Source organism: Anomaloglossus baeobatrachus, chromosome 11, assembly GCF_048569485.1.
Source record: "Anomaloglossus baeobatrachus isolate aAnoBae1 chromosome 11, aAnoBae1.hap1, whole genome shotgun sequence".
Classification (NCBI taxonomy): Eukaryota; Metazoa; Chordata; class Amphibia; order Anura; family Aromobatidae; genus Anomaloglossus; species Anomaloglossus baeobatrachus.
Window position 1 is genome coordinate 100,971,477 of NC_134363.1, and position 24,624 is coordinate 100,996,100.

At 44.9% G+C, this 24,624-nt stretch overlaps 1 protein-coding gene across 4 annotated transcripts in view; it reads left to right on the plus strand.

Moving 5' to 3' along the window:
• LOC142257001 (germ cell-specific gene 1-like protein) overlaps positions 1–24,624 on the plus strand; it is a 275,387-nt gene that overhangs the window by 29,050 nt on the left and 221,713 nt on the right. Inside the window, exon 1 of one of the 4 annotated variants that reach the window (XM_075329046.1) lies at positions 6,664–6,731. The exons of the other annotated variants lie outside the window; for them this stretch is intronic. The gene's annotated coding sequence lies outside the window, so the exon portion shown is untranslated. Of the gene's footprint in view, positions 1–6,663; positions 6,732–24,624 lie in introns of those variants that run through there. 4 annotated transcript variants of the gene reach the window in all.

A 24,624-nucleotide genomic window follows, 5' to 3' on the forward strand; every position in this document is an offset into this window, starting at 1 on the left:
CCTGAAGGCTGCGGCTGTAAAGGACTGGCAAAGCATTAAGAAGGAGGAAACCCAGCGTTTGGTGATGTCCATGGGTTCCAGACTTAAGGCAGTGATTGCCTCCAAAGGATTCGCAACAAAATATTGAAAATAAAAATATTTTGTTTGGGTTTGGTTTATTTGTCCAATTACTTTTGACCTCCTAAAATGTGGAGTGTTTGTAAAGAAATGTGTACAATTCCTACAATTTCTATCAGATATTTTTGTTCAAACCTTCAAATTAAACGTTACAATCTGCACTTGAATTCTGTTGTAGAGGTTTCATTTCAAATCCAATGTGGTGGCATGGAAAGCCCAACTCGCGAAAATTGTGTCACTGTCCAAATATTTCTGGACCTAACTGTATATTGGCTTAGTAACAATGAGCTTGAGTGTGCAAAGGGCAGGAGGGTACAGCCACTTTTAGGATGCCACTAAGTTTACTCAGCGTTTGCTAGTATAATGGCTTAGTAACAATGAGCTTGAGTGTGCAAAGGGCAGGAGGGTACAGTGGCAGGGTTGTGGGTCTGGGTAGAGGAAAGGAAGCCTCCCTTTCTATCCCTCCTAATGGGGAAATGCAGCGAGGAAATCCCTGACCTTAGCTACACAGACGCTATCATCTTGTGTAGCTGTTAAAATCTGTTTTCACGGCCTTGACTGTCACCTATGGCTCTGACCCTGCCGGTATTAGCCCTTAAAAGGACTAATAGAAACTTCTATCCCTATTCTGTATAGCGCTGTGTATAGAGCGTACACAGCAGTATCGGAGACAGGAGCTACGCCAGCGGTGTCTGACACCCAGACGCAGAAGAGATAATGGCGTCCGGGCGGGCAGATACTCGTTTTTAAAATGCAGGGACATGTGACATGGACATCCTATCACACATGCCGTTGCTTCTCTGGCTAAAAGTCCACTTAGCTGTGTGTGTGTCTGGGATTGGCTGACAAGCTGGCCCGCCCCACTACACGCGCACGCTTAGGGAAGGAAGACAAGGAAAAAAGAAAAAAAAATGGCGATCGCCATTATCCAAACAGCAGTGATCTGAATGCGCTGTTCCCGCACACTATACACTGAAATTTCATAATAGTGTGAGTCAAAGAGTGACTTACACTATTACAGCGGAAAGCCAGCTAGTAATTAGCTTGTCTTTGTGCTGCTAGAACCGTTCTCGAACGTATCTAGAACTATCGAGCTTTAGCAAAAAGCTCGAGTTCCAGTTCGATCTAGAACAGCCCCCAAAATCACTCGAGCCGCGAACTGGAGAACCTCGAACCGCGAACCGCGCTCAACTCTACTATACATGTGTGATATATGTCCAAAATATGCTTGATATGACAATATTTTGCTTGTAATATTTTTAGACATAACTCTTTGATGTTTGTTCTTTATTCACTTGGTATGAGAAAATTACTTTTTTAGAACTCATGATAAACTTTGCTGGTTACGTGTTCACACCCTGATGATTCATTTGAATGCATAGATTAATTAGTTAGAGGTGGGGTGAGGTTTCCTCTTCCTGGTATGGTGTATAAAGTGTTTTTAGCTTGTTCATTCATGTTATGCTATGAGTGAGATCCCTTGTTCGGCTTGAAACGCGTAAGACGCAATGATTTTAATTATTTGTACTTTTGTACACCAATAAAACTGATTATGGTTTTATCAAGTCCGTAAATATCGTGGAATTTGGATAATATATCTTCAAGTGCTGGATGAAAGTTTTCTTTTGCTCCATTATTCCCGGGATATGGCCCGCTGACTGTCCGTGCACGGATCTCTAAAATCGGCCACAGCAAGCTTGAAGGTGAGCTGATCCTGCAAAATCTCTTTTTTCACATAGTGTGGATGGTCATCGGGATGCCAGAGATCCAGCTGGTGGGATAACAGCTCCTACGCAGCACGCTGAGTATAACCCAATTTTATGTTTGTTTCCCTCTAACTTTATGTTCCATGATGGGTCAAGTAGTCAAGGGATAAGAGGGTCGTGTTTTAGACCTAGGTTGTTGGGGCAGTTAGATACACTATTGGTCGGGGTTACGGAAGTTTTAGCAAGTGTTAAGGCCGCTTTACACGCTACAATATATCTTACGATGTGTCGGCGGGGTCACGTCGTAAGTGACGCACATCCGGCATCGTAAGTTACATTGTAACATGTAACAGCTACGTGCGATTGCGATTAAATGGTAAAACATTCATCGCATGCACGTCGTTCATTTCCTAAAAATTGTCAGGTTGTTCATCGTACCCGGGATAGCACACATCGCAGTGTGTGACACCCCGGGAACGATGAACAGATCTTACCTATGTCCTGCGGCTCTCGGCGGCAATGCGGAAGGAAGGAGGTGGGCGGGATGTTTACGTCCCGCTCATCTCCGCCCCTCCACTTCTATTGGCCAGCTGCCGCGTGACGTCGATGTGACGCCGAACGTTCCTCCCACTCCAGGAAGTGGATGTTCGCCGCCCACAGCGAGGTCGTATGGAAGGGTAAGTACTTGTGACGGGGGGGGGGGGGTTATTCGTTTGTGCGACACATTCAACAAATTGAACGTGCCGCACATACGATGGGGGCAGGTACGATCGCATACGATATCGTATGCTGAATTGCAAGGTGTAAAGCAGGCTTTAAAGAGCTACTAGCCCATTGGAAAGGGTGCAGGTCCAGGCTAGCACATTTGTCCGCCCTGAAAATTCCGTACGTTAGGAGCCAGTGGCGCATGCTGGCTATTTTACGACAAACAGTGTCATTAGCACAAAGCCAATCGTCCTTCTATTCGCTGGGATCAAAAGGTCTTTGGTTAAGGGTGATGGCTCCCACCAGATACAGGAGATTTCATGGTAGGGCCAGGAATGCTGGTCAGTCAGATTATACCTCAGGACATCAGCCTGCTGCAAGTTCATCATCGCAATCCATGCAGCAGAAACACGGGCTTTGGTGGCAATTTAATGAGAGTCAATGGAAGTTCAGAGAAAATTGTATATTCAAGCACCTATGTACTCACTGCAGCAGACCCACACACGGGGATTTCAAGTGCTTCCGGAGGAATAAGGGCAGTACAGGGGCCAGATATCCCCAAGGGACTGATGCCCCCTTATCTAAATAGGTTTCACGATCACCAAAAGGCAGAGTTATTAGTTCAAGATTTTATGGATGGTTTTGTGATTTTCCTCCCCCCTACACACTTGTCATATCCCAAGTAACCTTAAGAATTTAAAATCGGTTCATCACCATTGCAATTTTGTTACAGAAAAGTTGAGGAAAGAAGTCTCGATGGGCCGGGCCGGATGGTAGAGACTTTCAGTTTGTTTCCTTTTCTGGATTTGGTGGTTTCTGCTATATGCCCAAGAAGGGGCTAAAAAAATTCAGATGATTCACCATTTATCCTACCTGTGGTGCAAGTCAGTGAACGGCGTTATTGATCTGGAGCTGTGTTTGGTGGTATATATGTGTCGCCCCAGGGATGTCACTCCAGCTTCAGGGATGCCACAGAGTCTTCTTCTGTATATGGCAAACAGGTATGTCAGATTTTGTATGTGTCGTGACGCCACTCACGGCTTGTGGTCAGGGATATGGATGACCGCCACTGCAGATTTTATGAGCGTCTGGGGCTGATGGGGTCTGCAGTCAGATGGTGTGGCCTCCCGTGAGTGAGGCAGTCCCCAGGGGCTCAGGTGTGTAGAATAACGGGTCCAGAATAACTCAGGCAGAGTCCAAAAGTCATTTAACTGGTTTTTACTCACAGATGTGAGCTGACCGGGGCGTTGCTGTGATGAACCAGATAGGACCAGGGGCTCCTTCAGGCCAGTCTGAGGGTAACAGGTTAGCTCGCCTTCCTAGCACTTCTGTGTTCGGATAACCCCCTGACTTCAAGTACCATGGGGGTCTATCCAGGGAGTCGCTACTGCCTTTTCTCCCCTTTTGGACCGTTTTCAGGCAGCGTGGACCATGTGAGATGGCTCCTAGCTCTGTTTCCTTATGGGTCCCTGCGTTGCTGCTCAGGCTTGGACTCTGTGTGGTTGGTGAGGTACTTGTAGTTCCCCTCACCGGCAGGTTTAGAAGATAGTTAAACTTGAGTCTACTCTAGGGACCTGTACCCCGTATGTGCCTAGTCACCAGGAGCACCTCTTCTTCTGACTCCTCGGTGACCGTTCTTCCCCGCCAACTGTCACTAAACTGCGCAGGGTCTGACTAGTGGCCGCGAGCGTATCCCTTAGCAACCGCCGCTCACCATTATCAGACTGGCTCGCTCCACTCCTTTCCTGACAGCCTCTGCACTTTAACTCCCAGCCCCTCCGCTACACCCCTTGACAAGAATTGAAGGTCAGACCCCTCTGAAGACTGCCCAAGGGTCCCATCTAATGGTGTGCGAGAACTGGTTGCTATGTGTCTGTGCGTACACACCTCATTCTGGCCTTAGGATTACCTGGAAGCACTGTCCCAGCATAGGTGAAGTACTCAGTGGTGCCTGACCGGGTCAGAGGCGCCACATTCCCCCTTGGTTATTGACAGCACATCCTCGGGCTGCAAAGATAAGAAAAACAAAATACAAGTTTTCCCACACAGGGGAGATATTTACATATCAACATACCAGGTACCATACCACCACCACCCACCACCCACGAGTCTTTAACCCAAAACCCGTATACAGAGTGATCACCAGTCCATTTGGTGACCTGGTCCGTCGCAGACCATTCCGGCAACAGTTCTTTTTGTCCTGGTGGTGTAGGGTAGGCCCCATAAACAGGCGTACCGGCTTCGTCTTTGTTGGAGAGCAGGCCCCATAAAGAGGCGTGCCCCCTTGGTGGTGCAGAGCCATGCCCCTCAACAGGCAGACTCTGGGGTTGGTACCACTGGGGTAACTATATATACTGCGACAGTTTGTGGCTATAGCCAGTTCATAGCCTATGGTCCATATAAATTGCACATAACCAGGTGCTAAGATTATCTGGAAAGTTCACGCAAAAGTCTTTGTGGGCACATTTTCTTGAACGTTGCTTTAACTGGTCATAAAAACATTTTTAAACTAAACTTTCTTTATTAACTAAATTGACTTTCGTCTTTCAAGGTTAGTGCTCGATATCTTGGTGCACTGACCCTTGGAAGTTGTCTTGAGCGTCCACTGGCAGTGGTGACAATGGGGACCTGGTTGAAGAGGTGGGAGAGGAACCTGGGCTCACTGAGGTCCCCTTTGGGCACAGTACCACGTCCAAAGCATACCAGCCTCTCTCCCCTTTATGCCACATAAATTCTACCACGTCCCCCATGTACAGGTCACGGCCAGGGTTACCCCACTGCAAGTGAGATTGTACGTCCCTTTGGGACACGAAAATTCCCTCTTTAACCCCTGCTTCCACAATAAATCCATACCCCGTGCAACAATTAAACTCCTCCACTACTCCCAGATGGAGGGGACCTCGATTCTGGAACCTGGCCCGCCGCAGGGACTGCTTTTCTTGCAGGTCCCGGGCCTCCAACTGCTCACTCTCCGGAATAGGCTTCACAAGGGGGCATGGGCGACCGGATCTCACCCGTCGTCGCTCTCTGCGGGCTTGTGTTGCTGACATGGCCCTGTGGTGGGCCTCCCTCCGCTGTAACATAACTTGGTCATCAGCGGGACACCAGGTGAACGAAGCGCTCTGCAGGACCTGTTCTCCCTCCCTGGCGGAGGGTGCTTCAATCTCTTCTGGTCGATGGGGGAATAGCAGTGGTCGGGTAGGCTGTAGGACCTGTTCTCCCTCCCTGGCGGCTGGTGCTGCGACCTCTTTCGGTCAGTGGGGGGACAGCAGCGCGGCCTTGATATGGTCTCCCTCTCTTTCAGAGGGTGCTGCGATCTCCTCCGGTCAGGCAAGTGGCAGCTCTGGAGTCAAGCCTTCAGCAGCCAGACAGGATGGTGACAAGATTTCAGGATCCCTCTCCAGCAGAGAGGGTGCTGCGACCGCTTCAGGTTGGGATGGCATGGGCGTCGCACCGGGTGTTGCACCAGCTTCCGACAGTAGCGCCGGCGGGATCAGCACACCAGGTAGGGCAGGGGTAGTTTTGGACTCACCCGGGGTCGTGCTGGAGACTTCCAGTGGCGGGGTCGCTGTTGCTGACGGTGGCTTAGACTCAGCAGGGGCGGCGCCTCCAAGCGGGCCCTGCTGCATGGACAGCCGCAGGTTTCGGATCGCCATTAACATTTTGTGTCTCCAGGCGGCTACCTCCCGCCTCCGCTGCTCCTCAATGCGATCAGCAATTCTATTGACCTCTGCTTCCAGCTCCTCCTCTGACTTGGGCCTTGACCAGCCCTGCTCCTTCTGATCACTCTGCTGACGCCATCCTGCTCCTTCCCTTGCTCATCAGCTTCTGTCCTTAGTTTCGTTTTTATTTCTTCTTCCCACAGGACTGGGAACGTCCCAGCAGCCTGGGGACAGATCAATCCTCCCATTTCCTCTTCTCGTGGGGTCAGAGCGCTCTCTCCATTCTGGGACTGTCACTCCTCTCGATGGGCGGTAACTTCTCCTGCGCGAACTGCAGCTTGTTGATGATGCACTTTCAGCGGTGTCTAAAATGGCGGCGGTTCAAATTTTTCGATCGGACCCCTGAGGCACACTGTCACCCGTCTGAACGAGTCTAGTCTTGGATCCTGTTTGTGACGCCAAAAGAGAAGATGTGTCACCCCAGGGATGTCGCTCCAGCTTCAGGGATGCCACAGAGTCTTCTTCTGTATATGGCAAACAGGTATGTCAGATTTTGTATGTGTCATGACGCCACTCACGGCTTGCGGTCAGAGATATGGATGACCGCCACTGCATATTTTATGAGCGTCTGGGGCTGATGGGGTCTGCAGTCAGATGGTGTGGCCTCCCGTGAGTGAGGCAGGCCCCAGGGGCTCAGGTGTGTAGAATAACAGGTCCAGAATAACTCAGGTGAGCTGAACTGGGCGTTGCTGTGATGAACCAGGTAGGACCAAGGGCTTCTTCAGGCCAGTCTGAGGGTAACAGGTTAGCTCACCTTCCTAGCACTTCTGTGTTCGGATAACCCCCTGACTTGAAGTACCATGGGGGTCTATCCAGGGAGTCGCTACTGCCTTTTCTCCCCTTTTGGACCATTTGCCGGCAGCGTGGACCAGGTGAGATGGGTCCTAGCTCTGTCTCCTTATGGGTCCCTGCGTTGCTGCTGAAGCTCGGACTCTGTGTGGTTGGTGAGGTACTTGTAGTTCCCCTCACCGGCAGGTTTAGCAGTTAGTTAAACTTGAGCCTACTCTAGAGACCTGTACCCCGTACGTGCCTAGTCACCAGGAGCACCTCTTCTTCTGACTCCTCGGTGACTGTTCTCCCCCGCTAACTGTCACTACACTGCGCAAGGTCTGACTAGTGGCCGCGCGCGTATCCCTTAGCAACCGCCGCTCACCACTATCAGACTGGCTCACTCCACTCCTTTCCTGACAGCCTCTGCACTTTAACTCCCAGTCCCTCCACTACACCCCTTGACAAGAATTGAAGGCCAGACCCCTCTGGAGACTGCCCAAGGGTCCCATCTAATGGTGTGGGAGAACTGGTTGCTATGTGTCTGTGCGTACACACCTCATTCTGGCCTTTAGGATTACCTGGAAGCACTGTCCCAGCATGGGTGCAGTACTCAGTGGTGTCTAACCTGGTCAGGGGCGCCACATATACGTCATTTGATAAGGTGGCACAGTGTGTTAGAAAATGCAGTAAACAAAACAACTAGATACATTAAAAAACTTCTAAACAGCAGACTATTAATAGATGTGTGGAGAATGATACACCCCGCCACAAAAGACTATTCCTTCTTCTCATCAGTACACAAAAAATACTCAAGGATTGACTATTTCTCCCCCACAAACATCTGATCTTAGTATATAGTATCTTTTATGACTCAATATTATTCTCAGAACATGCCCCACTTTTTCTCAACCTGAACATACAACAACAAATCAGAAGCCCCTTACATTGGAAGCTAAATAATAATCTGCTCAAAATTAAAGACTCACAAGATTATTTAGCCAATTCTATTAAGAATTTCTTTACAGAAAACTGTATTTCTGGCAAATGCGACTCCAACATTTGGGAAGCGCACAAAGCTGTTCTCAGAGGCATTCTCATTGAACTTGGTTCGAGAACAAAGAAAGAAAGAGAAAAGGAGATCTCACTAAAAATAGCCCAAATTAAAAATATGGAAGACAAACATAAGATAACACAATCCCATATTCTAGAGAGAAATCTTTATAATCTAAGACTTTCCATCATTCTCCCGCTTTAAAGCATACTCCTATGCAAACAAATGTGGTAGATATCTGGCAAACTCGATTAAGAAACAAATTAACTCCACACATTCTGAAAATAAAAAATAATAAAGATCAGATATTCTACAAAACAGAAGATATCGCCAAAACATTTTCAGAATTCTACTCAAACCTATATAATCTAAAAGCTAACTGGAAATCTGACTCAGAAAAAAATGAAAAAACAGAAGAATTTCTCAAGAACCTAACCATTTCCCAAATTTCAGCTATGCAAAAGGAATCGCTAGATTTCCCTATAACGAAGGAAGAAATAGAAGAAGCTATACCTCAAACCCCAAATGGTAAGAGCCCAGGCCCTGATGGCTTTTCAATAGAATATTCTAAGCATTTCAAAACTAAACTGATTCCACACCTGTTAGATTACTTTAACCATATTGATAAATCTAACAAATTCAAGAAGGAATCTCTAGAGGCACACATAAGTCTCATACCGAAAGAAGGAAAAGACCCCACCTCCTGCAGTAGCTTCAGACCAATTTCGCTTATTAATAATGATGTGAAGCTATATGCCAAAATACTAGAGAATCGAATGCAGAAATTTCTCCCAAATAATATAAATTCGGAACAAGTTGGCTTTATTAAGGGTAGAGAAGCCAAGGATAATGTGATGAGGGCAATCAACGCAATTCACCTGGCTAAACACCAGGAAATACAATTGTCGGTCCTTTCCACAGACGCGGAAAAAGCATTTGATCGCGTAGACTGGTACTTCATAGAACAAACACATTAAATTTGTCTTCCCCAAATATTTTTTCAAAAAATCCTAGCCTTATATACCACGCCCTCAGCCATAGTCAAAGTGAATAATATACTATCCCCCAGCTTTGATATACAGAACGGTATCAGGCAGGGCTGCCCATTGTCCCCTCCTTCTATTCATCCTTACATTGGAAACCCTTTTACAAAAAAATTAGACAATCCCCCAAAATCAAAGGACTGAAGACTGGCACAATTGAACATAAATGCGCTGCTTATGCAGATGATATTCTATTCTTTTTGGTAAACCCAAATGACTCTATGCAAGACTTGCTATCAGAACTGCATCTCTTTAACACAATTTCTAACTTTAAAATAAATTTCTCTAAGTCCAATATAATGCATATCCTTTTATCACCTGAAAACAAAGACAAGCTGTCTACTTTCTCTCCCTTTAAAGAATGTTCCTCCATCACTTATTTGGGGACAAAGCTCAGTAATTCTTCCAATCACCTTTACAAACTCAACTTTATGCCTTTACTAAAGTCAGTAGAATCTTCCCTGATGTCATGGAAAGATGCCCCGATTTCCTGGTTTGGTAGAATTAATCTGATAAAAATGATAATTCTACCCAAAGCTCTTTACCTTTTACAAACCCTCCCAATAGATATCCCTCAACAATTTAAAAAAAAAATGAATGCTATAATATCAAAGTTTGTATAGGCAGGGAAAAGTCATAGGATTAAACACAAAATTCTAGTAAATCTGAGACATAGAAGAGGTCTTGACTAGAGATGAGCAAACCTCTGAAGGCTCGAGTTCGGTTCGTCGAACCTCTCGAACCCCATTGAAAACAATGGAAGGCAAACACAAACACATAAAAACACATAGAAAACACCTTCAAAGGTGTCCAAAAGGTGACAAACAACTCCCAAGACACCACAAACACATGGGAAAGTGACAAGGACATATATTCATGCGAAAACAAAACAGCTGCATGAGGAAAAAGAGGAGGAGACACAGATATAGGCATGTCATGCCCTTCTAAAATCATGTAAAACACATCTAGGGGACTCCAAGCAGAGTCTCCCTTTTTTCCAAAAATTGGGCCCCACAGACACTACTTCAGTGGCATCACTTGTGCCCCAGTTGAAAACTTGACAGGTAAATTTGCATGAAGCACAGTCAAAAATACGCCAGCCTTAACTATCCCCAGGATAACACCGGGGTAGGTAGCAAAGTCCTTGCTGATCCATGACTTGTTCATCTTGGCTCATTTTTAAAAACATAGCAAGGGGACTCCAAGCAGAGTCTCCCTTTTTTCAAAAATTTGGGCCCCACAGACACCACTTCAGTGGCATCACTTGTGCCCCAGTGGCAAACTTGACAGGTAGATTTGCATCAAGCACATTCCAATATATGCCAGCCTTTACTCTCCCCAGGATGACACCGGGGTAGTTAAGTCCTTGCGTATCCATGACTTGTTCATCTTGGCTCATTTTTAAAAATATCGCAAGGGGACTCCAAACAGAGTCTCCCTTTTTTCCAAAAATTGGGCCCCACAGACACCACTTCAGTGACATCACTTGTGCCCCAGTTGAAAACTTAACAGGTAGATTTGCATCAGGCCCCCTTCACTCGTCCGTGAAACACGTGCGTGATTTTCACGGACGTGTAAAAGGTGCATTTTCCTCTCCGTGTACCGTTTTTATGGCACTACATGTGTTCTCCGTGTGTTATACGTAATAACACACGGAGAACGGAAAGCCCCGCCTTACCTGATTCTTCCGGAGCTGTCTGTGGTGCTGAATGACAGTGTCCGGCACATGCCACGCCCCGCTGACGCTGCCTCCGGCCCCCAGTGAAGAAGATGGGTTGTTCAAATTCACTGGGGGGCGGATGTAGGTGACAGCCGCGGCAGAGACTGCAGGTATGGTGGAGGTGAGTATGTGTTTTTTTATTTTTTAAATGACACGTGTGTTTCTCCAGCGCATGTCACGTGGACCCGCATCCACACTACATCCGTGTGGTACGTGTGCGGGCCTGTGCTGCCGGAGAAAAACGGACATGCATCCATGTGGAGCACACAGCCCATGTCTGCTCCTCACGGAGGCACGGGCCAGTGGCAGAACACGTGCGTGAACATATACCCATTGATTTTAATGGTTATACGTGTGCCCGTGTCTCCGGTACATACGGGCATGGACCTAGCACGTACCAGAGACACGGACGTGTGAAGGGGGCCTCAAGCACAGTCACAAATACGCCAGCCTTGACTTTCCCCAGGATGACACCGGGGTAGGTAGCAAAGTCCTTGCTGATCCATGACTTGTTCATCTTGGCTCATTTTTAGAAACACAGCAAGGGGACTCCAAGCAGAGTCTCCCTTTTTTCCAAAAATTGGGCCCCACAGACACCACTTCAGTGACATCACTTGTGCCCCAGTTGCAAACTTGACAGGTAGATTTGCATCAAGCATATTCCAAAATATGCCAGCCTTTACTCTCCTCAGGATGATGCCGGGGCAGGTAGCAAAGTCCTTGCTGATCCATGACGTGTTCATCTTGGCTCATTTTTAAAAACACCGCAAGAGGACTCCAAGCAGAGTCTCCCTTTTTTCCAAAAATTGGGCCACACACACCACTTCAGTGGCATCAGTTGTACCCCAGTTGCAAACTTTTTGCATCAAGCACATTCAAAAATACGCCAGCCTTTACTCTCCCCAGGATGACACAGGGGTAGTAAAGTCCTTGCGGATCCATGACTTATTCATCTTGATGAACGTTAGTCTATCCACATTGTCACTGCACAGACGCGTGCGCTTATCTGTCAGCACACACCCAGCCGCACTGAAGACAGGTTCAGAGACAACGCTGGCTGCGGGACACAACAAGATCTCCAAGGCGTAAGTGGCGAGCTCATGCCATTTTTCAAGATTTGAAGCCCAAAATGAGCAAGGCTCCAGTTGCAAAGTCATGGCATCGATGTTCATTTGGAGATACTCCTGTATCATCCTCTCCAGCCGTTGACTATGTGTCAGACTTCTTGTCTCTTGTGGCCTTGCAAAGGATGGTCTAAAAAATTATGAAAACGATTCCATAAAATTGCTGTTACCAGCACCAGATACGGTGTTGCTGGTACGGTTTGACTGATAATGACGAAACAGTCCCATGCTTGGCAAGTTACAACTGTGAGATTCATTCCGTGCACCACTGGTGTTTGGTGGAAAAGCCGAGCTAAGATTGAGTAACAGCTTCTGCTGATACTCCTGCATACGTGCGTCCCTTTCTATGGCTGGAATTATTTCACAAAATTTGGACTTGTACCGGGGATCTAATAGTGTGGCAACCCAGTAGTCATCATTACTTCTAATCTTCTAATTCGGACAATCCGAGGTTCATGTTGTAGGTAGTACACCAAGAAGGCACTCATGTGTCTTGTGCATCCATTGGGACCAAGTCCTCGCTGTGTTTGTGGCGGCGTGGTGATAACCATGCTTTCTTCCTCTGACATCTCCCCCCAACCTCGTTCAAACGAAATTTGACCAAGGTCTCCCTCATCTGCTGAGTCTTCTATGCCCATCGAGAGTTCGTCCTCCATTTCTTCCTGGTCTCCTGCACCTACCTCAACATTTTGGCTGCTACCATGCACCCTTGTTAATCCCTCTCCCCCACTGTCCCATGCCTGCCGCCTTGGTGATGCTGAACGTCTGGACCTTGTAGATGTTGGTATCCCTTGCACATATGAATCCTCCTGTACTTCCTCCCCTTCCTTTTGTCCTACCCCCTGACTCCGAATAGTGTTTAGCGTGTGCTCCAGCATGTAAATGACTGGAATTGTCATGCTGATAATGGCATTGTCAGCGCTAAACATATTCGTCGCCATGTCGAAACTGTGCAGAAGGGTGCATAGGTCCTTGATCTGAGACCACTCTAGCAGTGTGATCTGCCCCACCTCTGCGTCTCGTTGGCCCAGGCTATACATCATAACGTATTGCATCAGGGCTCGGCGGTGCTGCCACAGTCGCTGCAACATGTGGAAAGTCGAATTCCAGCGTGTCACAACATTGCATTTCAGGTGATGAACCGGCAGGCCGAAAGACTTCTAGAGCATGCAAGTTGGTCAGCTGCGGCGGTTGAACGGCGGAAGTGAGCAGAGAGTGATCGTGCCCTGTGCAAAAGCCCATCTAGGCCGGCATAGTGGGTTAAAAATTGCTGGACAACAGGGTTCAACACATGAGCCATTCAAGGCACGTGTGTCACCTTGCCCCGGCGTAGGGCTGCACCCAGGTTTGCAGCATTGTCGCACAGGCCTTCACTGGCTGCAGGTTGAGTGGAGACAACCATTTAGTAAACTCGCTCGCAAGAGGTGACCACAACTCCTCAGCTGTGTGACTCTTATTTCCAAGACATTTCAAGGTAAAGACCGCCTGATGCCGTTGAGCTCTGCTGCCAGCATAGTAAGGAGGTGTGCGGGATTCCTTATGCGCAGTTACAACACGGATGGCCTGACCAGAAAGGCTTGGGGCGGAGGTGGAGGACCAAGACGAGGTTGAGGAGGCAGAAGCAGTGGAGGAACTTCCACATACAGAGGATTGACGCACAAGTCGTGGGGACGGCAAAACTTGTTCAGCAAACCCTTCTCCATCTCGCACCATAGTTAACCAGTGTCCAGTCAGCGATATGTAACGCCCCTGTTCATGCTTACTGGTCCCAGTATCGATGGTGAAATGCACCCTGTCACACACACAGTTTCTCAAGGAAGCGGTGATGTTGTGTGCGACATGCTGGTGTAGCGCAGGCACACCTTTCTTGGCGAAATAGTGGCGACTGGGCATCTGGTACTGGGGCACTGCCCCTGACATAAGGTCTTGGAAATCCTCTGTGTCCACCAGGCGGAAAGGCAGCATTTCGGTAGCCAAGAGCTTACAGAGGGTGAAAGTCAACCTCTTAGCTTTGTCATGGGTCGGAGGAAATGGCCTTTTATTTGTCCACATCTGAGGGACCGAGATCTGGCAGCTGTGTGGAGACAGTGTTGAGTAGGGTGTCCTTGGAAAACTGCAGGTCTGTGAGGAAAGTGCAGGCGAAGACATGATGTTGCCTTCATCAAAAGTTGGTGCTCTTGATGTCTGAGAGAGCTCTACCCCAGCACTTGTTTCCCCTTCCAAAACAACTGACGACCTGCCAAGCAAACTGCCTGTTGTGGTTAAAGAGGTGGAAGGTCTGCGTGGAAAAGCATGTGTGACAGCTGTCCCCAGTCAGAGGATGAAGAGCGCGCGGATGTACTTGAAGAGGCAGATAATGGTTGGCTCGCTCCACTAGGCTGCATTGTAGCACGGTGAGCTTCCCACTGGGACTTATGCTTGTTTATTCATGTGACGATTCATGGAAGAAGTTGTCAAACTAGTGAGGTTGTGGCCTCTACTTATAGATTGGCGACTAATCTTACAGATCACATGATTTGGGAGATCCTTCGCGATGTAAAAAAAGGACCAGGCTAGGCAAGGCTTAGAGCCCATGCGACCTGCAGAGCCACCCCGACTTGTGCTCAGAGGCAGAGTTGTGGCTGAAAACACAGTTTTTGACGTGCATCCAGTATTCCGACTCTGTCCAGGAAGGCGCAAGGTAATTTCGTCGTCAGTCGCATCCTCCTCCACCGCCTCTGGTGACCTTCTCGAGAGCCTGACTGTGGATTTACAGTAAGTGGGATCTAGAAATTCATCATCAAGCATTGTTTGCACTCCCCTCGCTCTCAGACCTAACCTCTTCCTGCCCTGACTGAATAGTTAAGTTGTCATCCCAATCAGGTATCTGTGTCTCATCGTTATCAGTATGTTCCTCATTGTCTCCACCAACAGGTGTTACAGTTTGGGAATGAGGGTCTACGTTATGCTCAGAAACTTGGTCATCAGGGCCTGAATCTGACTCACAAAGCTTCTGGGCATCACTGCAGACCACTTCCTGGTCTGTACTCATTGTAGCTTGGGAGCAGTCCTTTGATTCCCAGCCTATAGTGTGACTGAACAGCTCTGCAGACTCAGCCATCTCTGTTACACCATACTCTGCAGGGCGGGTGGAGACTTGAGAGCTGGGAGAAAGCAAGTGCGATTGGGGTGACAACTCAGAGGACTGTTGTTTTCTGGATGTTGAAGTTGAGGTGGAGGAGAGGCCACTTGTTGGAGCACTTGAGATCTATTCAAGTATGTTCTTTTTTTGTGCATCATTTACCTTTGTTAGAGTTGTTCGGTTCCGTAAAAAAGGTAGCACATCCGATTGTCCACGGAAAGTATTAGACATCTTACTTTTGCTTGAAGATGGCCTTTCTTCAGCAGATGTTAAAGTAGCTTTCCCACCTACCCCACGGACACAAACTTTTTTTCCTTTTCCAACACGCCTGTGCCCCTTTCCACCAGCATCTGTCCTTTTGCCACTCATTTTGTTAGCAACAAGATTGGACACTTAAAATGTGGTAGCAAAAATGGAGAGGTGGTGTAGATTGCAGAGGTGGTCTAGCTTTATTGACAGCTGAAGAACCAACATTGACTATCCCAGTCAATTTTAGTATACCCCTAACAGTTGCAGCACAGTTTGCAATTAGAATTACGTAGCTAAAAATGGACAGGTGTGTACAATGCATTGGTGGTCTAGCTTTATTTACAGCTGAAAAACCAACACTGACTATCCCAGTCAATTTTAGTATGCCCCTAACAGTCGCAGCACAGTTTCCAATTAGAATTGCGTAGCAAAAATGGACAGGTGTGTAGCATGCACAGGTGCTGTACCGTAATTGGCAGCAATGGAACACTAAGGTAGTATCCCAGACAATTTTACTATGCCCGTAACAGTGGCAGCACAGTTTGCAATTAGAATTGCGTAGCAAAAACTGGGCAGGTGGATAGAATGCATGGGTGCTGTGGGTCACTGGGCAGCAAAGGAACAATAAATTAGTATTCCAGACACTTTTAGGATGCCACAAAAAGTGTCAGCTCTTTGGGGAAATAAAATAGCGTGGCAAAAATTGGCAGGTGGGTAGAATGCACGGGTGCTGTGGGTCACTGGACAGCAAAGGAACACTAACTTAGTATTCCAGAAACTTTTAGGATGCTACAAAAAGTGTCAGTTCTTTGGGGAAATAAAATAGCGTGGCAAACGGGCAGGTGGGTAGAATGCACGGGTGCTGTGGGTCACTGGACAGCAAAGGAACACTAGCTTAGTATTCCAGAAACTTTTAGGATGCCACAAAAAGTGTCAGCTCTTTGGGGAAATAAAATAGCATGGCAAAAATGGGCAGGTGGGTAGAATGCACGGGTGCTGTAGGTAGCAGGACAGCAAAGGAAGCCTCACTTTCTATCCCTGCTAATGAAAAAATGCAGCAAAGAATTGCCTTAGCTGAGGTAGCCAGACGCTGTTATCTAAAGCCCTACACAGCGTTTGCACGGACCTGCCTAGCAGCTATGGCTATGAACGCCTGTAAATCAGCCCTGAAAAGGGCTGAAATAACCAGTAGTCCCTAATCCCTAAAGCGCTGTGTAGATTGCACTGTATCTCTATAACGCACGCAGCAGTAGCAGCGGGAGCGGTGACTGTCACCCACACACAGCAGAGAGATAATGACGGAGACGGGGAAAATGGCCGTGTCTTATAAGGCAAGGACATGTGACATGCACGGTCTATGACACATGCCCTTGCTTGTCTGGCAAAAATGCACTTTGCAGTGTGTGTCTCTGTGATTTGCTGATAGCCTGGCCCGCCCCACTGTACGCACGGTTAGGGAAAAAAAAAATGGTGATTGGCATTCTGTCAGCACTCTGCAGCAGCGCTGATCTAAACCCTGTCCCCCCCCCGCACACTATACGCTGAATTTTGATAATAGCGTGATTCACAGTGACTCACATTATTACAGTGAAAATCCAGCTAGTAACTAGCTAGGCTTTTTGTTGATCGAACCGTTCTCGAACGCTACTCGAACTGTCAAGCTTTTAGCAAAAGGCTCGAGTTCGTCAAACGTCTCGAACACCCCCCAAAATCACTCGAACATGAAATTGGCAAACCTCGAGCCTCGAACCTCGAACATCGCTCATCTCTAGTCTTGACCTTCCAGATTTCGAAATATATAGGACAGCAACACATTTAGCAAGAGTGGTTGAGCTTCAATCCCACATATCAACAAAACTTTGAACGATACTTGAACTGAGCGATTTACATAGGGGATTCCTACATTACTTGAGGCCTACTTCCTTTAACAAATTCAAATACAACAGTATCACAAATCCTTATACCATAACAACTCTCAAACTTTGGCATAAAACAAATAAAAAAGTGAATCTGATACCAAGGATCTGCAAAGCCACCCCTATTCTTCACCTAATCCCCAATAGCTACAGATCACTAAAAAAAAACCTCAGCCACCTGGATCAATATAAAACCATGCCAATACAGTCATTAATAGACAAAAAGGACTCACTGAATAAAGGTAAATTTAATTCACTTATTTCCACACTAAAGCTGAAGAAAGTAGATATTCAGATCCTACAAGATACGATAAATCTACATCTCCCAGATAGCTCTTCCTCAGCTACGGACCCACCATTACTCAAACTCTTTCTAAACACAACAAAGAATGAAAAAATATTATCCAAAATAAATAAAAACTTATACCAAGATATTGATGTTCCAGACTTTTTGAACAAATTGGAAACAGAATTAAATACAAAATTCCTCCAAGAAGAAATGCAAATAATTCTAGTGAACATTCACTCCCTCACTACTTCGGTGAAGTATCAAGAATTAAACTACAAAATAGTTTCAAGATGGTATAAAACTCCAATTATATTAAATAAAATAAACAGCTCAATTAACCCACTCTGCTGGAGATGTGGATCTGAACTAGGTACCCTGTCACATATCTGGATTAAATGCTCAAAAATCCAATTACTGGGAAAAAATTAGAGACCATATTGAAAAGGTGACCAATGCGGAAATACCCTTATCCTCTAAATTCATTCTCCTCAACTTAGATCCCTCAAAATCACGCCTTAGGAAAAATTCTCTGTTACCACAAATAGTTAATGCTGCTAAAATAGTCATAACAAGACATTGGAAGAGTGAAGAGCCACCCTCATTTAAAGAATGGATCAGAGAGACAGTCCAGACAGGTACACTTGAAAAAATCAGACTGTCGAAAATCAAACATGGAAAAGATTTAAATGAATGATAGTATGATAAGGATGCATTCTGCCGAACCTAAGAAGTTAATTAAAAAGTTGCGTTTGATCAGAATGCTATGAGAGATCTCATTTCGATAAAATTTACCCCTATATTCTTCCTCATAATTCTCCCCCTCATCCCCTTCCACCTTATTCTTCTTACATCACCTTTTCTTTATTCCTGAAACCACCTGACAGTGTTATAAGTTGTTAATATACTTAATGTTTTTCTGAATCCACATTGTCAGAATTTGTAAGAAAGTGTCATGATGGTTCCCTACACATCTATGTTGTATTCTAAAATGTTAAATAAAGAATTAAAAAAAAATGCAGTAAAAGGGCTATGATGACAAAAGCGGATTTGGAATATGCTTTCCGATTGTTGCCTTTTCACCCAGATAGTGTTCCTTTGCTCAGTTGCTATTGAAACAGAGCTTATTTTATGGACAGGTGTCTGCCAAAGGGTTGTTCTTTATCTTGCTCCCTATTCTAATTTTTTAGTTCCTTTTTGGAGTGGGTAGTAAGGGACATTTCTTGTTTTGATTCTATAATCCACTACCTAGATGATTTCTTATGTGTGGGCCCGTGTGATTCCCCTTTTATGGTACCATTCTTAAGACTGTGGAGTGGATGGCAAAGCTATTCGATGTACCATTGGCCTAGGACAGTGATGGCGAACCTCTGGCACGCGTGCCACCAGGGGCACACAGAGCCCATTCTGCTGGCACGCATGCTGTCGCCTGATCCTGCCGCTTTGATCTGCTGGTGCAGTCGCGCCAGCAGGTCAAAGCTGTGTTGGAGCGGAGGAGACATTTCTCCTCGCTCTGACACTCCTCCTCTCCCAGGCTGCAGGTGTGTTGCCTAGGAGACGGAGGAGTGTCAGCGAGCGGCGCCGGCGTAATGAGGTCTGGCCGCGTGGGAACTGAGGACCCAGCGGCGCGCAGCGGGGGAGCATGTGCAGGAAGGTGAGTTGTGTGTTGCTTTTTTTTTTTTATAACTCGTGTGCAGCTGTGCCAAGGTGGGGATGGGGGGCCAGCGCCAGCATGGGGTGGGGGAGAACGCACATGCCAGCATGGGGGGGCGCACATGCCAGCATGGAGGGGGGGCACACATGCCAGTATGGGGGGAACACACATGCCAGCATGGGGGGGGACACACATGCCAGCATGGGGGGGATAACATGCATGCCAGGATGGGGAACAATGCATGCTAGGATGGAGGAAACATGCATGCCAGGATGGAGGAAACAAGCATGCCAAGATGGAGGAAACATACATGCCAAGATGGAGGAAACATACATGCCAAGATGGAGGAAACATACATGCCAGGATGGGGAAACATGCATGCCAGGATGAGGGAAACATGCATGCCAGGATGGGGGAAACATGCATGCCAGGATGGAGGAAACATACATGTCAGGATGGAGGAAACATGCATGCCAGGATGGGGAAAACATACATGCCAAGATGGAGGAAACATGCATGCCAGGATGGGGAAACATGCATGGTAGGATGGGGAAAACATGCATGCCAGGATGGACAAAACATACATGCCAGGATGGAGGAAGCATACATGCCAGGATGGAGGAAACATGCCACGATAGGGTACATTTACCAGGAAGGGGAACATTTACCAGGAAGGGGAACATTTACCAGGAAGTGGTACATGCTAGGAAGGGGTACATTTACCTGGATGGGGGTAAATTTACCAGGATTGGGAACATTTACCAGGATGGAGGACATTTACCAGGAATGGGGTACATGCCGGGATGGGGGAACATTTACAAGGATGGGCAATATGTCATGATGGGGTACATTTAACAGGATGAGGTATATTTACCAGGATTGGGCCATGATGGGGACAAATATACCAGAATGTAGGAAATATATATCAGGATGGGGGACATGTTAACCAAGAAGGGGTCCAGGAAGGGGACATAACTACACAATGAAAGGGGAGGGGAGCAACTCGTACGTCTTTATGGGATTTCAAGATGTTCAGACTTTGAAATGTAGATGTGGATTACAGGGTGACATCTGATTGCATTCCATGCTAATATCTCTGTCTAATAAGCTGCAATTTTTTCCAGAAAGATCAACTGCTGTGTCTGGAAAGGGCTCATCTTCAATGTGTGGTAAGCACGCATGAGCGTGATGCTCCCTGCTGAAGAGAAGACTGCAAAGGTAAGATTAAAATCAATTATTTACATAATAGGATTGGTTGGCACTTCGGAAAAAAAATTGGGTTTAGGGCTACAGTTTGGGCACCCGGCCTGTAAAAGGTTCGCCATGACTGGCCTAGGAAAAGTACAATCCGCCCAACGACGTGTATTTCCTTTTGAGGATTGTGGTTAACATTAAGGGAGGTTCAATCCCTGCTAGGCAGGCTTAACTTTACGTGCCGTATTATGCCCTTGGGCAGGGTATTTTCTTGAAGACTCATTTGCTCTATGGCTGGTGTGAAATCTCTGAAGAAAAAAACAAAAAGCCAGCATTAAATGTGCACTTCAGCACTAACAATTACATAGTGTACTTGCAATTGTAATTGCAATTTCTTGAGCTACCCTGCCACGTCACGGCAAATCTCTTTGGGGCAATCCTACACTAAAATATTTTTATAAAATGTGCCAGATGGCTTCACATATGAAATAGTAGAACTGCTCTTAGCAGCACTTACTTCGTCTTTTTCAATCCCATACCCATGACTGAGTTATGGCTGTGGGAGGGACAGGCCCAAACAAATGCTGCATGAAGTAAATAGCCTGTGGACAGGGCCTGATGACTGAATGTGAACAGCCACCAACATCCCAAAATGTATTCCACCTGTCTATTATTTCATATGTGAGGCTGTCTGGCACATTATATAAAAATATTTTAGTGTAGGACTGCCCAAAGAGATTTGCCGTGATGTGGCGGGGTAGCTCAAGAAATTGCAATTTTTTTGCCAAAAATCTCACATTTTTATAATAAGTACAGTTTGGAATTTTTAGTGCTGAAGTGCACATTTAGTGCTGGCTTTTTTTTTTCTTCTGGTGTGAAATCTCCTCATCACTGTTGTTGGCAGAGCACAAGGCAGATTTGGCAGTTTGGTGGGACATTCTTGGAACGATATAACTGACGATTGTTGTTGATGAATGATGTAGTTGATAATGCTGAGATTAATTTGTACACCGAGGCAGCTGGTAGCTCTGGGGTCGGAGCCTATTTTGAGAGACAATGATGGGTAGCCAGGTAGCCAGAGGATTGGGTCAGTTCCGGCTTGGTAAAAAATATTGTGTTGCCTGAGATTTTTCTCATTTTAGTAGCAGTAACATTGTGGCAGTAACATTGTGGAGGCAAGGACTTCAGAACAGAAAGGTTTACTTTAAATGTGATAACATGGGCGTTGTCCTGGCAATAAATAATATCTCGGCTTCATCACCTCCGGTTATCAGGGTTCTTTGTTAAACGGTATTGGAATGTTTGTCCATTAATGCTTGTGTCACTGCATCTTATGTACCTGGCGTTAATAATTAAATTGCTGATGCACTTTCTCCTTCTCAGTGGGAACGTTTTTGGGCTCTGGCTTCGGTGGCTGAAGACGAGGGCCTGACCTGCCATCCCGAACTATGGAATGTCGTATGAGGGCTGCCAAACCATTATTTAAGTAATCTCTAACAGACTCCACATGGATGGCTTAAGGCTATGTGCGCACTTTGCGTCGTCGTAGTTGCAGTTGTCAACGCATATTTTGGCAGAAATTTTCTTTTGCCACTTTGGACTTTTTACCAAAAACGTATGTAAAATGCATCCGTTTTCGTAGCGTTTTTGGTGCTTTTTTAATGCGTGTTCATTGCGTTTCCACATAAATAAACTTTCGTTTTGGATGCTTTACAATGGTTGCATTTCTCATACATTTACATGGTCAAAATAAAGCTAAACGTTGTTTTAGTTAAAAAAAAAAGAGAGAGAGACTACAAATAGACATCTACTGAGGTCATTTCCTACTTGCCGTAAATCCACAGCTTCAGTAGTTATTTCACAATACCAGCACCAATGCCAACTACTATGGGAACCTTAAGGTTGAGAAGGTCGCAGAGGCATCATTTATTATTAATTTTGATGCTTTTAAATCGCAGAAGAAGACAACAGGTAATTTTTTTTGGTAATTTTTCTAATTTATTTTTTTTTAAGTTGTGTTTCTAACAAAAAATTTTTTAAAAAAATTGTGGAATAAAATTGCTTATAACTTTTCCCAAACCAGCAACATCAACAAATTGGAATGTGGGTACACCCACTGTTGCAGGACTGGGACCAAAAAGGCCATTTTGCAAACTTATACAGTGATTTACGGAAGTTTATAAATTACAATATTAATTAATAATTGTATTAAAAATTAAAATTTCGAATCAAGATTTTACTCTACATAAATTGTTTAGAATGTCTTAAAAATTTAAATTAATTAAAAATAGTCATTAAATTGCCCATACCATATAATAATCCAATTTTAGTCATGTGTCCATAAATTAAAAAATAAAATCTAAAAAATTATTAACTCATTATATTCATTCAGGTATGAAGATAAAATAATTTCCTTTTGTCATTTACTGATTATGGGCTTTGATGAATTATTATCCTTAGTTAGGGGAAGCATAACACAAATTGACACCTTCATGCGGCAAGCAATCTCAGCAAAAGAGAGACTTCTACTTACGTTAAGGTAGTATTTTATAATTTTGCATTTTTTTTAACTAAAAAACCGTATAGGCTAAATTATCAAATTCTCAGAAATATAAACATTTTTTCGACATTACAAAATTTAAAAAAATGTTATCATCCATTATATAAAAAATTTAAACAAAAATTTTAAAGCAATGTTAATTAAATGCTCATTTTTCAGATTCCTGGCCACAGGAGAAAGTTACACCTCACTCCATCTACAATTTTGTTTGGGAAAATCCACTATATCAGAAATCATCAATGAAACATGTGCTGTCATTTGGAAACTAATGCAGCCATTTGTTATGCCTACTCCCACAGAAGAAATTTGGCTGAAGGTAGCCAAAGACTTTGAAAATGTTGCCAATTTCCCCAATTGTATTGGGGCAGTAGATGGAAAACATATACGAATTCTACAACCACCCAGGTCGGGATTCCGTTTTTTTAATTATACATTTTTTTTTCTGTTGTCTTAATGGCAGTGGCAGATGCCAAGTATAATTTCACTGCTATAGATGTCGGGGCGTATAGGAGTACTGGTGATTCCAGAATACTGCAAAATTCTGAAATTGGTTTGCAAATTTTAAATAACTACCAATCAATCCCAGCCCCAAAGCCATTACCAGGAACTTTAAATCCTGTTCCTTATGTGATGGTTTTGGACGAAGCTTTCCCCCTTCTACCTAATCTATTGCGGCCATATCCACGCAGGGATTAGATGTCCAAAGCCGCATATTTAATTATAGACTTAGTCTAGCCAGAAGATATGTTGAATGCAGTTTTGGCATCATGAGTAGCCAGTGGCGAATTTTCCATACAACAATCCAATTAAATATAAATACAGTGGATAAAGTAATAAAGGCATGTTGTGTTCTACATAATTTTTTACGCAAATTTCGTTCTGAAAATATTGATGAAAATCAGCCACAAAATTTTCTGCCAGTCCTATCTGTATCTGGCCGACCCAACAATTCTGGTACGTATGTTCGAGATCTATATACCGATTATTTTGTGAGAAATGATGGTGCCTTACCATGGCAATACGCCAGTGTTGGTGTTGATCCACCAACAAACAATTAATTTATATCTATTGTGTTTGCATACAAAGTTGAGGCCATAGATAAAGACACAACAATTTTTTCTTGTAAATAAAAAAATAATAATAAATTGTTTTATTTTGCCAATTAAAAAAAAATGATAAGCTAATCCAAATTATTTCATTTTTAAGATTTTGACAAAACATGAATTCATGTTTTTTTGTTTTATAGAAGTAAACCAATACTCTCATGTATTAATGTTGTTTAGAAATTTACAAATATATTGTTGTATATATCACAATTTTTGTTTTAAAAAATTAACACTAACAAATAAAAAAAAAAGTAAGGAAAAAAAATGTCATGTTAAACTTATTAATAATAACATAAATGATGGTACATAATTTGATAACATAAATGAGTTTACAAGTATACTCAAGGCTGTTAAAAAAGCTCCTGGGTGAAAAACCTAGACATTGGCTCATTTTGTCCTACCATATTATTTTGGGGATGGTGGTAAGTTTCATTGGTTGGGTGCCCGTAGTCATGGATTTGTTGATTAGGGACATATGTTTTGTTGGTTTGTGGGACATATGTAGCATGATAATCATGATATTGTGCTCCTCTGGCTATATTTGGAGCAAGATGTTTTTCTGCCTGATTTTGCGGTATA